Source organism: Salmo salar, chromosome ssa04 (genome assembly GCF_905237065.1).
Source record: "Salmo salar chromosome ssa04, Ssal_v3.1, whole genome shotgun sequence".
Lineage (NCBI taxonomy): Eukaryota > Metazoa > Chordata > Actinopteri > Salmoniformes > Salmonidae > Salmo > Salmo salar.
In genome coordinates this window covers 68,549,341-68,555,438 of record NC_059445.1, presented here as the reverse complement: position 1 = coordinate 68,555,438, position 6,098 = coordinate 68,549,341, and positions in this window count along the sequence as shown.

The window sequence follows — 6,098 nt, the reverse complement described above, 5'->3', positions numbered from 1 at the left end:
CACTGTGTACCCTTCCACTCTGGCTAAACAGGGTCTGTTGACACTTCCATAACTAATGACCATGTCGTAAACCCTCTCTGGGCTGATCAGGGCTAAAGTCCACACTGCTTATGCAGTGATGCAGCCATGGACTAACAGAGACGTATAATAGACTTCTAAAACCGCTCTTTATTTCTCTCTTTCTTTTTCTTTTGTTCTCTCTCTCTCTCTCTTTCTCTCTCAACATGGTTGGAGTATAATGCATTATGGTCTGGTTACTGACTCTGTACTGGTACCCCGTGTATATAGCCAAGTTATCATGACTCATTGTGTCTTTATTCCTTTCGTTATTCTTTTTTATTTTTATTTCTATTCTTTTTCTCTCTGCGTTGTTGGGAAGGGCCCATAAGTAAGCATTTCACTGTTAGTCTACACCTGTTATTTACGAAGCATGTGACAAATAAAATGTGATTTTATTTTATTTATGATGCATTATAAGACTGATGTCTTTGTCGCATCTCATAATGATTTTGAGTCTGTAGAAAAATTGCCACATTGAAAGACATACACCACCAGTCAAAAGTTTTAGAATACCTACTCATTCAAGGGTTTTTCTTTACTTTTACTATTTTCTACTTTGTAGAATAATAGTGAAGAAATCAAAACAATAAAATAACATATGGAATCATGTAGTAACCAAAAAAGTGTTAAACAAATCAAAATATATTTTAGATTTGAGATTCTACAAATAACCACCCTTTGCCTTGAAGACAGCTTTGCACACTCTTGGCATTCTCTCAACCAGCTTCACCTGGAATACTTTCCCAACAGTCCTGAAGGAGTTCCCACATATGCTGAGCACTTGTTGGCTGCTTTTGCTTCACTCTGCAGTCCGACTCATCCCAAACCAACTCAGTTTGGTTGAGGTTGGGGGATTGTTGAGGCCAGGTCATCTGATGCAGCACTCCATCACTCTCCTTCTTGGTTAAATAGTCCTTACACAGCCTGGAGGTGTGTTGAGTCGTTGTCCTGTTGAAAAACAAATGATAGTCCCATTAAGCCCAAACAAGATGGGATAGCGTATCGCTGCAGAATGCTGTTGTAGCCATGCTGGTTAAGTGTGCCTTGATTTCTAAATAAATCACACACAGTGTCACCAGCAAAGAACCCCACACCATAACACCTCCTTCTCCATGCTGGTGGGAAATATACATGCGGAGATCATACGGGTCATTCTCATGAAACCATGAAAATACCATGGCAGTAATGATTTTAAATATAAAACATGTAATTTAGTAATATAATGAAATATCATAATAAAGATAAATGTTCTCTACCTTGCACAAAGAATAATTTCAACATAGGAATTCATTATTTTTGTATTTTATTGCATTCCCTGCTGAAATTCTCATTACCGCAATGTGTCCAGCTCTGTCTGAATGTATGTTATGTTGTAATTTAAGCAGAGTAAAATGAAAATATTCTGAAAAAAATAAATGGATGTTCTACTAAATGTTTTCAAATGACAGAAAAAATCTTAGCTGAATATTCATGTATAATGATAATGAAAAAATAGTGGCAAAAAGAAGTGTCCATGACTGATGTTCTCATCCTCCGCAATATTTTTGAAGGACTGTTTACACACACAAAGAGAATTTTAAATAAAGTTTGGTTTTGAATGAAGGAACACATCTGCCAGTACCTTCAAGATGGCTACCAGGTAAGCAGATCTCTTTATATTTCTCCAGTTAAAAGTGAAACATTCTCTTGTCAGACTGCTTACACAACAGTATTAATTATCATTACCGATACAGGTAGGTTTCCACATTTAGAAAAATGTTAGATTTGACATTTTCTATGAAAATATGCTTCATTAATGTCTAATTATGTACATTGAGGAAAAATTAGCTTAGTCATCATGTCTTCTCTGTTGTTAGCAAAACATGCTAAGGTTCCTCATCCTCTGCATCACCATTCTCACTTACTGCTGCAATTTAAGCCCAGTTGTGGTAGAGAGAACTTCTGTTTCAGTAATGAGAAGTTAATCATACAGACTATATTTTTAAATATATATAATGAACTATTAATTGAAATATTATTTACTAATTGTTCATATTGTGCTTTATGTCCTGTTTAATTGTAGGCAGTCAGCAAGGGACAAAAAGAAAGCTTTAGCAAAGGTTAGGCTGACAAAATTCAGAAAACAAGTTCACACCAACCCAGAACTGCTGGAAGAGTACAGAAGGAAGGAGAGAGAGAGAGGTTAGGGGTTGGAGAGGTTACAGCAAGAGTACTTAGCATATATATAGTCTATAGGAAGCCTATACCCTCATACAGTGTCTAAAGGAAGTCAACACATCCACCACACACACACACACACACACACACACACACACACACACACACACACACACACACACACACACACACACACACACACACACACACACACACACACACACACACACACACACACACACACACACACACAGTCTGTAAGCCATTCCGTCTCTACTACAGGATGACGTGTCCATAACAGTAAGATTTTTCCCATGTTTTGAGACATGCTCATTTCATGTCATGCTTCCTTCCCAGTTCCAGATATCAAAAACAAACTCATAACTGTAAAATCAAGAAAACTCAAGATCTGACAAAGAAGCAACATGAAAAGAAGAAAAAACTGTGGCGGTAAAACTCAAAAAGTTATTACAGAAGAAAGAAACAGCTAAAAGCTGTATTGGACATAACACCATCAAGAGAGGAAGATGATACTCTTCAACATGTTCAAGAAGCAAATTAAGAAGTTATTCAAAATCTTCAAGAAGACACAGCATCCCCAAGAGAACAGCCATTCTCACCTCAGCAGGTAAATGTCCATGCCATCAACTAAACTCATAAAAGAAGAGAGAAATATCTACAGACACCAGGACCAATGAAGACATCTACCCCAAAGGAATCACACAAAAAGAGGAACAAAAAAAAGAAAACCCTATCAAAATTGAGGTCAAAGTTGTGTTACAAAGAAGAGAAGCTGCTGGAGAGGACCAAAGAGATGGCTATCCTAAAGAAAAGACTGAAAAGACTTGAGTCCCTGCCAATGAAAAACACCCCCACAGCATGATGCTGCCACCACCATGCTTCACTGTGGGGATGGTGTTCTCGGGGCGATGAGAGGTGTTGGGTTTGCGCCAGACATAGCGTTTTCCTTGATGGCCAAAAAGCTGAATTTTAGTCTCATCTGACCAGAGTACCTTCTTACATATGTTTGGGGAGTCTCCCACATTTCTTTAAGCAATGGCTTTTTTCTGGCCACTCTTCAGTAAAGCCCAGCTCTGTAGAGTGTACAGCTTAAAGTGATCCTATGGACAGATACTCCAATCTCCCTGTGGAGCTTTGCAGCTCCTTCAGAGTTATCTTTGGTTTCTCTGATTAATGCCTGGTCTGTAAGTTTTGGTGGGCGGCCCTCTCTTGGCAGGTTTGTTGTGGTGCCATATTCTTTCCATTTTTTAATAATGGATTTAATGGTGCTCCGTGGGATGTTCAAAGTTTCAGATATTTTTTTATAATCCAACCCTGATCTGTACTTCTCCACAACTTTGTCCCTGACCTGTTTGAAGAGCCCCTTGGTCTTCATGGTGTTGCAGACTCTGGGGCCTTTCAGAACAGATGTCTATATACTGAGATCATGTGACAGATCATGTGACACTTAGATTGCACACAGGTGGACTTTATTTAACTAATTATGTGACTTCTGAAGGTAATTTGTTGCACCAGATTTTATTTAGGGGCTTCATAGCAAAGGGGTGAATACATATGCACGCACCACTTTTCCGTTTTTTATTCTTTTAAATTTTTTGAAACAAGTGTTTTTTTCATTTCACTTCACCAATTTGGACTATTTGTGTATGTCCATTACATGAAATCCAAATAAAAATATATTTAAATAATACAACAAAGTAGGAAAAATAAGATTGTGACAATATTATCTAATTTATTTTCTACATCAAATTGTATAATGTTTTTAACCATACCTCAGTCTTAGTATACTTATTATCATTACCGAAATCATCAACCTCATTTCCGAAACCTGTGTATCATTACCGCAACAGGTGTTAATTTAATGTTCATTTAATGAATTGAAAAATAGTAGTTTGCTTTAAAATGCATGTGCAGAATCTATACATTATGTTCTTTCAGGCTTGCCACATCATTATGAAAATATGTCAGGTTTCAATGAAATATAAAAAATATTAGGTTGTAGAGAGAAATCAATCAAAAACAAATAATGTTAATTTAAAAATATATGTTATTTCAGAGTTTCAAGTAACTGTGCATAACTGTTAATAATCCATTTAAAAAAAAATGAAAATGTATTAGCTTTCCTAATGGTCTTGACGTTTTCAGATCATTGCGGTAATGAGATTTTTAAGGACTTGTTTTGGAAAATATGTTCAAAAAGGTGTTAAATTGTCAGTAAATGTTTTAAAATTAATGCTCACAAACACTTCAAACCCTGTTGTCAATGCCTTAAAAGGAAATTTGTTGATGCAAGTCTTTTTAAAGATTTCATGTTTGAAATCTTTGAACCAAGATTTCATCAGAATCACCCATCCGTTCACCTATACCGCTTCTCACAAAGACACAGCGGTTGGAACCAGAAATCTCCAATTTGGACTCCAGACCAAAGGACAAATTTCCACCTTTCTAATGTCCATTGTTTGTGTTTCTTAGCCCAAGAAAGTCTCTTATTCTTAATGATGTCCTTTAGCAGTGGTTTCTTTGCAGCAATTTGACCATGAAGACTTGATTCACACAGTCTCGTCTGAACAGTTGATGTTGAGATGTGTCTGTTACTTGAAGCATTTATTTGGGCTGCAATTTCAGAGGCTGGTGACTCTAATGAACTTATCCTCTGCAGCAAAGGTAACTCTGGGCCTTCCATTCCTTTGGCTGTCCTCATGAGAGACAGTTTCATCATCTTGATGGTTTTTGCGACTGCACTTGAAGAAACTTGAAATGTTCCTTATTGACTGACCTTCATGTCTTAAAGTAATGATGGACTGTCGTTTATCTTTTCTTATTTGATCTGTTCTTTCCATAATATGGACTTGGTCTTTTACCAAATAGGGCTACCTTCTGTATACCACCCCTACCTTGTCACAACACAACTGATTGGCTCAAACGCATTAAGAAGGAAAAAAATTCCACAAATTACTTTTAAGAAGTCACACCTGTTACTTGAAATGCATTCCAGGCAACATCCTCAAGAAGCTGGTTGAGAGAATGCCAAGAGTGTGCAAAGCTGTCATCAAGGCAAAGGGTGGTTCTTTGAAGAATCTCAAATATAAAATATATTTTGATTTGTTTAACACTTTTTTTGGTTACTGTGTGATTCCATATGTGTTATTTCATGGTTTTGATTTCTTCAATATAATTCTACAATGTAGAAAATAGTATAAATTAAGAAAAACCCTTTAATGAGTAGTTGTTCTAAAACTTTTGACTGGTAGTGTAAGTTCATCACAAAATATGATCAAGGGCTTAATCATATTCATAACACTTTACATGTTTAACTTCGGTAGGTTTATTTGACAGGAACAATGCCATTGTCTGCTTTCTTTTCATCTGGGTGCATAAAGGGTCTCAGATTAATTCATTAAAATGTACCTGACAAAACTGCCCTAGAATAACAGCCCTGTAGTCCCTTTGCAGCGACATGTAATAATGGATTCTATATGCTGGCTTGTCTGTGTGAAAACAGGTCAGTGGGGTCTATTACAGAGAGGTATCATTCCTGTCTGCAGTCTATCAGGCCTGCAGTGTTTGTTAGATTTCACTTTGGTTGCATCCTATTTCCTATAAAGTGCCCTTTCTTTTACCAGGGCCCCTGGCGAAAAGTAGTGCGCTATATAGGGAATATGGTGCCATTTGGTACAAAAGTAGTGCACTATATAGGGAATCGGGTATAATTTGGAACGCACACCATTGACATTTCAATCATTGGACCCATTCAGTGCTGGTCAGGTCAGACAACTGTCTTGCCAGTCAATGGGTTAATCAAACTAAGTGCTGAGACATAATGAAAGCATGCAGACAGAGAGCACACCATCAGAGCTGGG